Source organism: Xenopus laevis, chromosome 5L, assembly GCF_017654675.1.
Source record: "Xenopus laevis strain J_2021 chromosome 5L, Xenopus_laevis_v10.1, whole genome shotgun sequence".
Classification (NCBI taxonomy): domain Eukaryota; kingdom Metazoa; phylum Chordata; class Amphibia; order Anura; family Pipidae; genus Xenopus; species Xenopus laevis.
In genome coordinates this window covers 110661490-110673514 of record NC_054379.1, presented here as the reverse complement: position 1 = coordinate 110673514, position 12025 = coordinate 110661490, and the positions used below count along the sequence as shown (strand labels likewise).

General features: G+C 37.1%; 1 protein-coding gene across 1 annotated transcript in view; it reads right to left on the bottom strand.

Moving 5' to 3' along the window:
• Positions 1-12025, bottom strand: part of tprg1.L (tumor protein p63 regulated 1 L homeolog) — a 49649-nt gene that overhangs the window by 2439 nt on the left and 35185 nt on the right.

Genomic DNA, 12025 nt, shown 5'->3' with positions numbered 1-12025 from the left:
TTTTTTTGCATCATAAAAGGAAATATAATTCTTAGTAACTTTGCAATATACATTAATTAAAATATTTCAGGTTATATGTAAATTTAGTTGATAGTGAAAGCATCAGTCAGATTCTTGCTGGATGCAGGCAATTGGAGCTACTATCCCAATTGGTAAACTCTTGGCCACCAGTAGAAAGAAACTGGAAGAATTTACAAGAGACATAGTGTAACTACCATGTGGTGCAACTGTCCCAGTGTAGCCCTCCAGGAGATCTGCATCACCACAGTCAGAGTTGATTTAAGCCCAGCAAGCCCCACAGGGCTGATAGATGCAAGCCGACAGAATGGGAGCGAGTGGTGTCAGGTGCACTGGTAGGCTTCATGCTTCAACTGTTGCCCCAGAGCCTATAGGTTTTTAAATAATACCATTGGTAAAAGGATATGAGCAAAGTATTGAAAATCTAACTACCTGAAGATTCCAATTATTTAACAGGATATTAATAATCATTTGTTATTATAGAAGGGTATTAATTGTCAGACTTGAATTTTGCCACAATGCATTCTTCTAGGTTTTTTCAATGGGGAAAAAATATCAGATTCTACACTGACCTCACCTATTCTGACACATTATACTGTATATTAAGATATTTGGCATCAACTGGCTATTGTACTGTACTATTAAAAAAATTTTGCATTCAAATTTGAAAGAGGAAACCTAATAATTTTTGCATGTAATCCTCTTTACAAGATTAGGTATCTTTCTGTAGAAAAATATAAATTTAAATTGGAGAACATGCCCTTCATTCTCTCTAAACGAATGGTTTTAAGCCATTATTAGAATGTTTTCTTTGCATACTTCTACAAACCCCTTGCTTAGCAAAGCCTGGTATGTGTGGTTAATTGAACCTCTTGGCATAAGTCCACCAAAGCTTTAAGTACGGTTGAACATTAGCATTTTTTTATGTAAAAGCCCTTTTATCGAATTTACTTATTACTTATGTCTAAGCTACTCTGTGTTTGCCCATCTGTCACAGAATGATTTGCTTTCTCTCAGAACTGAAAACAAAACTAAATGAATTAAGTTAATGACAGGACATTATACTTTTACTTGTAACTTGCTTCCTTCTGATCAGGAGATAAAAACTTTGTAGCAAAAACCTATGGGTTGACAAATATCCTCTATGGTAAAACGTCTATTGGAAAAGTAGCATATATCAGGCTAGAAAGCTGGAAAGCAACATAAGCATTCGAAAAGTTCCAAATGGTGCCAAATACGAGCTAGGATTTACTATTGGTAGCCCCATGTGAACTGGCAGCCTACAGGAGACATGGTTTGGCAGAACACCTGGATTTTATACTACTAAGCTTGCCTTCAAGCCAGATTTTCAAAAATATGCACCTGCTTGTAGGCTAAGGGGTTGGAGAGCAACATGCTGCTCATCAGCCACTAGTTGAGGATCACAGCTCTAAAGTATGAACCTAATATAGGCACATGTTAAAGTCTAGGAAAGCCTGATTCACTGTGATGAGCAAATATGCTAGCCTTTCAGTATACTAAGGGGGTGTCTGTTTTTTATCATCATGTAAGATGGCAATGCACCAATTTGTGTTTTCCCTGGCCCCAGTAGTAATTAAGCATTGAGAACCTATTGCTCAATATGTTAGTCTTGGATCAGGATTGGGGTCTGTGTGGATGGGTGAATCTAATCAGGTGCTTCATGGCTGAGGGTGGGAGTAAAAATGCAGAGGTGTGATTCAGGTATTTTAAGAAGTTGGGGCATCTGGGAAAGTGGACATGGTTTGGTTTCATAATGGGTAGGATTTGGGCATAATGGGGCATGGCCACGGTGTATTTGTGATGTGACCATGCTTGTGCAAGTTATTTGTTTCAGTGGTGCATTCTGCTGTTTGGCAGGGCCCACATTCACTGTAGTGGGCTAATAATTGACTCTGCTAACTTGATAGTACTTGGTCCAGCAATTATTGATGGTGGCCCTTCAAGTGGATTAAGTAATGAATAGTATGGAAGGAGCTGTGACTATTTTAACTATGCTTGCCATAAATGTGTCAAATTTATTAGAGCTTTCCTATAGGGCAGTAGAGGAATGGGGTGTGAGAGAAAAGACTTCTGATTATTTATAATGGGCAATGGATTATCCTTGTCCTAAACATCATTTACAGGGAGACAGATAGTGGTTGCCAGTTAACAGATGATTCATTGAAAGGATTTGAGATGTACTATTAAAATATATATTAAATAGATAGTGTCAGGCTCAAACTATCAGTTTATTTCCAGGTGTTATTATGTTTTTAAAGTGGATCCACCATATTAAAAAGTATGCCATTTTGTAATGTTTTTATGTGGAAAAACAATGTTTCACATTTCCTTAAACAAGCAATGAAACCTAAGTAAACGTGTAAGATAGCAGAATTAGGTCTGTTCTTTATTTTACATACTGTACTTACTTTTGTCTGAATCGTTTATTAGATCACATGTACTCAGAGTATCACTCATTCTTTCACAGACCTAGAGTTAATATATGTGTATTTTACATGCCCCAAGGGACACCCAATAAAGGGTTTTTTTTGTTGTTTTTTAAATCAGTGTTGTTTCCATAGTTTAATTGAATCAGTCCCTTGAAGAGCCTTTGCTCCTGCTTTTAGAGGCTATATCCATCTAGAAGAAATCTGTAGAAAACTGCTTAAATTTTTGCCACAAACAACATTTTTCTATTGTATAAACCCTGTGTTTTATGCTTCCCTTCCCCTGCCCAGAGGTTAAAATGACAGTTAAAGAATTTAGTGAAATAAATCCATTCCCTGTCAGTTGACAGCTAAGTGATTTGGAATGCTGTCATTTTTATATTGACTATACTATAGAAGTTAATATTCAATTACAGGTATCAGAAAAGTTAATGACAGGCATTTACAAAACATTTACATTACAGTATGAGGTCAGAAAAACCAAAGGGTTTACTAAAATTATTAAAAGTTGAAGTATTAAGCTATCATGGCAGAAACAGCTAGGTATCCTGATTTATGATGAGGTTCCAGAATGGCAGGAAGTATAGGAGCAAATAAAGTAAAGAGAGCACCCTGGGATATGAAACTGACCCCCACATCTATCAGCACTTAAGAACCCTATCCGGTTCGCTCCAGGGAAGAAATGTTATTTTAGTGTCCACATACAAGCTCAAACTCATATAGAAGAGTAATCTAACACAGCACCACCATCACAACACAATTTCTGGTTGGCCCCATCATCAATTAAAATTAAGGAATACAGGAATAGCATTCACACAGGGGCATATTCATCAAATGACAGCACATTTTTCTCATACACACAAGCCCAAAATATTATTTCAAATACATTGGCAATAGTGAATACACCCTTTAATAGCAGTTTGGTTTTATAAAAAAAAGGCTTTAAAACATGTCAGATCTTGTTTATTTATTTTCTGGCACATAACGGTAGTCCTGCATTGCTATACAGCACAGATTATGTATATAGTGCTAGATTGAAGTCTTTGGAAAAAAAAAAATCAGAACTAAATGAGGAGAAATTTTTTATCCTCAAGTTTAATCTTGCCCATAAATTTTCAGGTTTAAAAAAAAAACTCTCTTTGATTTGAATCTGGCCCATAATTTGAGGTGCAAATCTAAGAGCTCATTTAGAAATGCTAGTGCAAAGCCATAAAAATAATGGGATTCCGTAGTTCCCTTAGCAGTTTGCTACAGATGAAATGGACAAAACACTGTTCATACTCATTTTCACTCAGTAAACTTTTCACTGCATTGCAACATCAAAGTGGACACTAACTAGTGTCTGTATTGTTGCATTTTGCAGCTGGAAATCCAGGAAAAAAACTGCAATGTGGTTAAAAAACCATGAAGCAATTTCTGGCAGAAAAGTGCACTTTCCACGTTGGCCTTTTTATGTAAATTTGCCCTCTATTATACTACAAGACAAAGCATTTTTGCGAACCATCTGGAAAAACTCAGTAAAGCTTATCGTGTAAGACAATCTGATCATATAGATCTGGAGGGGCCAAGGCATCAGCTTTTACCAGCCAATGTATGGTCAGCTTGGCCTGGTAAACTTGGAGCAGGTTAGCACCAAAGCCTACTTATGAAGGAATCTAAGGCAGGAAAAATGCTGCTACAAATACATCCACAAAATATACATAAATCTACATTTATTATCTGATTATAGTTCCACCTCTAACTGGGTGAGTCTCTTAACCGAAATAAAAGTCTAGCCCTTAGGGGGAATAAAGAAAAGAAAGATTTACGAGGAAGATTATGCTGTACATGTTGGGTGTGTGTATTGGAAAGTATGCAAGGAGATAGAATAAGCAAAAAACGACTTGGCAACCTTCTGAAAAGAGACATTACTGTTAGAATAAAGGCTCCACCCCACCTTTCTCAAGGAAATGTAACCCCATGTTTATTTTGTGAGCACAAAGGAAGTAAAGGAGCTGGCATCACAGAGGGTATTAAATGCTGTTGTGCTGACTGAATGACCTTTAATGAAATATTTTAAATGACAAAAGAAAGGCACGCTGGCACTGTGTCAGACAAAAAGATTGCAGAGTGTCTCGAGTCTATCCATGCCCCAAGGCTCTTACAAACTTTAGGCAGGTGCTCCTTTATCTGCTCTTTGCTCACCTGGCTCCTAACCAGCTTGAACCTGAGCCCTTAACTCCTTCCCATTAACCGTTTGTTACCTTTGGCAGGCAGAGAAAAGTACTACTGAATGCCCTAGGGTTCAAAGTTTAGCACTTACTCTTTACCAGTAACCTAATTACTAATGCATCTGAGAAAAAGATTACTTGGAAGAGCAAAAAGTGTTGGTGATAAAAAAAAATATTGCAAATAAAAAAGGTGCTCAGAGAACGGACAACGTGAAAAATTGCTTTATGAACTGTCATTTACAATTCCTTCTGCAGGGATCACAAACTATTAGCTGGCCAATACACCTGTGTGATCAGAAAGGTAGCTTTGTATCAGTCTGAAGAAGCTATTTTAGTAGTAGACTAGACATTATCAGTACTACCACAAAACCAGAATTGTTTGCATTAAACCGCAATGGCATATATACAGTAGCCGCATACTTAAAGGGGTTGTTCATCTTTCAATAAACTGTTAGTATGATGTAGGGAGTGATATTCTGAGACAATTGGTTTTCATTTTCTATTGTTTTTGAGTTATTTAGCTTTTTATTCAGCAGCTCTTCAGTTTGCAATTTTATCAATCTGGTTACTAGGGTCCAAATTACCTTAGAAACCATGCACTGATTTGAATAAGAGACTGGAATATGTATAGGAGAGTGCCTGAATAGAAAGACGAGTAATAAAAAGTAGCAATAACAATAAATATGTGTAGCTTTACAGAACATATGTTTATTAGATGGGGTCCACCATTTGAAAGCTGGAAAGAGTAAGAAGATGAAGGCAAATCATTTAAAAACTATAAAAAATAAATAAATAATGAAGAACCATTAAAAAGTTGCTTAGAATAAGCCATTCTGTTACATACTAAAAGTTAATTTAAGAAACTTTAAGAACAGGGGAGATTATTAGTGACTGACCAGTTGTGCAGCTCCAAAACACAATTATACTGTATATGCAAATAATAAGTAACAAGTCCTTACATAGAGAACAGAGGACACCTAATAATTGTTTTAGGGCAATGGCTATGTAATCCCTTTTTGCCACCACCCTGTGCCAAGTTATACATCATACAATTTCTTACGAATTACAGGTCCTGAGTCCCCTTTGCTAGGTGAAAGGGTACTGGGAAAACTCTTCTCTGGCAGGTGACCCTGTGCCAGTCCTATCCTGGTAATTCCTTACCAGGCAAAGTCCCACACTACTCCTTTAGTGAAAAAGAGTCTCTGTCAATTTTCCCAACAAGAGCACAAATGGTCCCAGTAGCGCTATTTTCCCAAGTACCTTTCCCGATGGACAAGGTACTGGCTCCCACGTGGCAGGCACACAAACAGCCTGTGACACAATAGAAACCCCGCTGGATCCTCTCTCTTTTCTCTACTCTCCCCAGGCAGAATTGTAAAATCCATTCAGTTTGGAAAATCTGGAGCTTCAGACCCTCCTGATCGAGCTCCTAGACATGGGGTCGCCTACACGGATGAAGTCGCAGAGTTCATCTGACGCGACACGACTGTCGGATGCAGACACTGCACGCTGCATCTGCATCCGACAGTCATGTTGCGTCATCCGTCATTTCCATTACTTACCTTATTTCCATCGCATGCGTTTTGTCGCCGGCAGTTTGTCGCAGCACGTCGGATCGCGCTGGAAACGTCTGTGTAGTCCTACCCTTAAGCTCATTAGGTATACCAATGGATTAGCATTAAAGTAGTCTAGCTCTCAGGTTTGTTCTTTATGACACTACCTGTTTTGTAGCAACATGACTTTTTGGGAAACGGGTGGAAATCCTGTCTTATTTCTTAGCCCATTGGTTATGTTTGTTATGCTGAATTAGGCAGCAAACTTCAGAATAAAGCAGAAACATTAATTTTCATACAAAGTGGAATAGAGTAAACAAGGATATATTGTTAATTTGTTGGGTTCAATAGTGTGCCTTATATAAAAACAATGTTATGCTGGCATGTGCTCAAAGAGCACTCTTGATAGGCTGTCATTGTTGAGATGAAGGATAGAAGATACCACTGGCTCATAATGCCTTGCTGTGCTAATCCTATAAATCAGGCTTCAGTGCTGTTATCTCATATTTTTATTTTGATTGTAAACCCAGCCTGTACATTATTGTGGTCCAAAGAAACTCCACATCGATATGATATGTTCGCAGATGACTATTTCTGTTGGAAAATGTTAAATTCTTCCTTCAACACATTATTATGGGCTAACTGACCTATGTTTCAATTGTGCATGGTCAGTACTGGAATATAATAACAGAAACATAATGTCAGGGTTATTGCAGGGATTCAAAACAAATATAGGCTTTATGGGGCAGGTATTATTTTGTCTAATATTTCTACCTAAACAAATACCCGGCAGAGCTGCTCAAGCGAATGAAAACTTGCCATTTGCCATTCTTAATTGACATTTCATATGTTCCAAAGCTGTAAAATTAATACAGACATTGGTAGTTATTTGCAGTGCTGTGCTACATCCCACCAAAATTAAATCAATATTTAAATTCATCCAGCTCATGCTATAAAGTAACTAAGTTTCCTTTGTAAGTAGGTTACCATTCACTTGAATTTATATGTTTGTTTATTCATAGGAGAAGAAACAGCTATGTGCCGTATGTTGCATTCACATATATACAGAGAGTCCATAACATCTAAAATGGATTTTAAAGGTGTCAAGGCCTAAAGGTATAAGCAAAGCTCTATCTGCAGGGAGTTTGAATGTTCTCTCTTGAGTTTATGTGGGTTTTGCAGTGATCCCCTGAGTTTCAGTTTTCCCTCCTTTTTTTCTGCATAATACATTTCCCCTGATTTTACATTTTCCTGAATTTTACATTTCTTCCTGCTCCTCTGTAAAATGTAAAATGGGGGTTCAACTGTATTTGGCTACTTCAGTTTACGATATCTCAATACAGATATGTTAATTGGCTTATGAAATTAACGCCTAATGCACGTGCATAGTTTGAACATGGTCGGCATCAGAATCTTGTCAGGGGCCAACTACTGCCTTTATTTCCTATTAATAACATTGGCATCAAGAATCATTTATACCGGCCAGGTAGCAACTCTAGGCCCAGTGATATAAGGAGGCACAGATGACTGCAGAGACGTGGGGCTTCCAGCAGTAAGGGAAGGGTTTGGATGGATTGGAGGCTTAGGCAACACCACGGTACATTCATTGAGAGTATTCGTTTACTCAATCCCTCAATATTATTTAGCATCCCATTCATCTATGGGGGAAAAAAGACTACATAGTGCATAGTGTATGTAAAATAACTCCTTTGTGAAAAATGTATTACCTGCATTCCGGCACTAAAATGCCAGTAAAATTGCCAATGTCAAATATGAATAATGTGGAACATTATACTGCAAAATGCAAATTTTGTTCATATTTAAGCAATTTATGGGTAAGGGGATGATGCTGCATAATTTCAGTAATGCAGATGTGCTTTAAAATAAAGTATAATTAATAAATCTGTTGCATAAATGTATTGTATTTTATTGTGAAATGCTGGCTTGACGGACCTGCAACTATTAATCCAGGTCTTCTTTTTCTTTCCTCCTCCCCTATCTAACACAATTGTTCTTTCCTCACATTTTTTTGTAGTAATCCGATGGTGGCCATGCCGCCCAACATGTACAACATATTTTGACTTTGTATAAAACCTTTAATAAAAACAAAGTGTTTAAAAAAAATGTTTCAGCTCTTGTAAAATTGTAAAGAAAAAAAAAAAAAAAAGAACAGCATGTCATTATGGAATCTGTTATTTAGTAAAACGAGTGAATTTGACAAACATTTTTGCAAGGAACTGTATGTATACTGTATAGTATATATTAGGGAATAATGTAGGGGAACTGTTATATTTAAGTATAAGCAAACAGAAGAATATGGTTAAACAGTATTTACTTGATCTACAGATGCAGCCACTTTGGTTTGTCTGTTTGACACAGAATAACTAAACACAGATATCCCATTTATCTCATTTAACACAGAAAACTGTGTCACAACATCCCATCTAATTAAAGCATTCACCATTGTGAACAATGGTGCTTTGGTATGCTAATGAAAAGGTTAAATGCATTAAATGAGTTAAGATAACTTTAGATAACACAGTTTCTTCAATTAACTCTGAGTCATGACGCATTTAACTCACAAATCCAAGTGGCTTCATCTGTAGGACAAATATTAAATCACTGTACTTTAAAGTACAAGCAAAAGGAATGGTATTTGATTTAACTTGGCTGTGCAAATACTGCAGATTCTATTATTTTTTCAGGTTAGCTATATAATAAAAACTCACAAAATTCCTCAGGACTGCTGTCATTCCATAGACGAGTCTTGACATGTTACACAGTGCTCTAAAGGAGAGCAACTTGGCTGCTAGACACCAAATACTTTAAAAGAAAACACGCTAAAACACTATTGCTGACTTTTAATCTGGCAATTGCCTTGTATGGGGGGGGGCCGAAATAAAGGGATATCTACAAGTCAGGAGTTGGAGAAAAAGGAACAAAGCGTTATCCAGAACTGCTGAAATCATGGCCATCATAGCTGCATTTCTGAACTTCAAACTTCCATCCAGAAGCTGTGAGAAGGATGCTGGAAGTTGTGTGGTGTTTATACAAATGGCCTGTAGTCACTGTGCTCAGACATACTGTGCTTACTTCCTGGACAGCTTAAAAGTGAAAGTGAAATTTACTGTTGTGTAATGGCTGCATGAGTCTTTGCTAATAAAGCACAGTTATACTCTACTCATCCTCGGCTACCCAAAACATAAGTTATAATGTATTTTAACAACACCTAAATTGTACTGAAAACTATTTAGTCATGTGTTTTGGACCCTTCTTGTGCTCACAGTAACTTGTATATCTTCTCTAATAATTGTATGGAGCCCTAAATATGAATTAACTTAATTTGTGTCTATTCAGGTTTCATGTGGCAGTGGATGTGATCTATTAGACTTAGCTAAAGCATTTCATACAGGGCCACACAGAAGGTTACTGGTCAAATTGAGGAATTTTGGCCTGAAACATAGTATTTGCACCTGGATAGAGAACTGGCCAACTTACCCCTCGTCGCAGATTCTGGCAGCGGACTACACGGCATCCATCTTCCGGGTCCTTGGTAAGCTGACTGGGAGATCGGCAATCTCCGTCAATTTTGGCGCATGCACAGTTGTTGAAAACCGGCAAATTGCTCCAACTGCGCATGCGCCAACATACCGATCTCCCAGTCAGCTTACAGAGGAGTCGGTGAAGATGGATGCCGTAAAGTCCGCTGTACTGTATGAAATGCTTTAGCTAAGTCTAAGTAGATCACATCCACTGCCAACCCAGAATAAAAGTCCCTGCTCACGTTCTCATAAAAAGACATTAAATTAGTACATCATACTTCATTTAAAAGTGAACAACCCTGTTTACAGTAATGTCAATGTTCTGTTAAAATCCAGTTCTCATTTAATTTCAGTCCCTTCATTATTATGGAGGGCCACATGAAACCTGAATATGCACAAATTAAGTTAATCTGCAACGAGGGGTAGGTATAAGTATGGGGCATTTCCCTGGGGAGGGGGTGCAGTTAGCCTGGGGGAAGGAGGGAGGGGGGGTCTACATTGGGTGGAGGGTACAGTTTTTTTCTACAGGGTTTACCTCTCCTTTAAGAGGGATATATATGAGCTGGAAAGAGTGCAGTGACGTACAATAAAACTGGTTAGAAGGATGGAAAACTTAAATTATGAGGGTAGAAGCAGCATTGGTGGTTCTTCAGAGTGAGGGCAGTGAGGTTGTGAAATGCCCTGCCGGGTGATGTTGTGATGGCTGCTTCTGTTAATGCTTTTAAGAGGGGCTTGGATGATTTATTGGACAAGCATAATATCTTAGGCTATTGTGATACTAAAATCTATAGTTAGTACTGATATGTGCTACGCAATATGTTGGCGCTATATAAATACATGTTAATAATAATAATAATAATATGGGCATATATAATAAAAATATATTTAAAGACATTTTTGAAATTGTTTTTCATTCTTATTATTTGTGGTTCTTGAGTTATATAGCTCTTTATTCAGCATCTCTCCAGTTTCCAATTTGGTTGCTAGGGTCCAAATTACTTTAGTAACCCTGCATTGATTTGAATATGAGTCTGGAATATGAATAGGAGAGGCCTGAACAGAAAGACGAGTAATAAAAAGTAACAATAACAATACATCCTTACAGAGCATTTGTTTTTAGATGGGGTCAGTCATCCCCATTTGAAAGCTTGAAAGCTTGAAAGAATCAGAAGAAGGTAAATTATTCAATAACTATAAAAAGGAAAAAATGAAGGCCATTTCAAAAAATTGCTTAGGATGAGCCATTCTATAAGAAACTAAAAGTTAATGTAAAGGTGAACCACCCCTTTAAATATATTTGTTATATGAAAGAGCAAAGATTGAATGAAAATGTTATAAACTTATAGGGAATGTATAAGAAAGAGTAAGAATTTGTGTGTGTGAACATTTGATTGTAAGCTCCTGTGGTGCAAGAACAATTATAAGGCACTGTATGCAAACCTCTTTAAAGCACTGTAAATATGTAGGCGCTCTATCAAAAGTATTATAACCTACTAGAATTACTAATAAAAATAATATACCTAATAATAATAATTCTCCAGAAAATGTGTAAAAAGCCATTTAAAAGGAAAAAAGCATTAATCACTTAGGAGGAATCTGTTTCTCGCACCATGTGGCCAGTGAAACTCTAGCTACTTGGCCTAGAGCTTTATATAGTCGTGTTTAAAATACTTCCACAGGGATAATCATCAGAGAAAAGACCAGGCACTTGGCACATTAACAAGTCATATCAGTTGCTGTGTTTATGTAAGATATGCATAATAATAATAATAATAATAATAATAAAAAAGCAAATGAATTGTATTAATATTGATCTGTAAACATTGTGGGGAGTAATCATTTAAAATATAAAATATGACACTATGATAAGACTTTCCCCATTCAAAATTAACTTTTGAATGCTACAATGACTTCTGTGGCTGCCTTCTCTGGTGAAGCTATGTAGGGACATTTCCCAGAAAATTCCATTTCTCATAATGGGGCAGATTCTGTTCAGTGAGAAAAATTTGTCAATTGCCTCATGAAACCCCCATTAAAAACTGTGGGAATATCTGGAATTAAATTAGGCTCAAAGTTTTTCTCCATGAATTGTCTCTGGACAAATGTTCAGAATTAGACAACTTTGAAGCTCATGATAACTTTCTTCTAGTATTCCCTAATCCAGAGATCCCCAACCAGTAGCTCGTGAGCAACATGTTACTCACCAACCCCTTGTATGTTGCTCTCAGTGGCCTCAAAGCAGGTTCTTGTTTTTG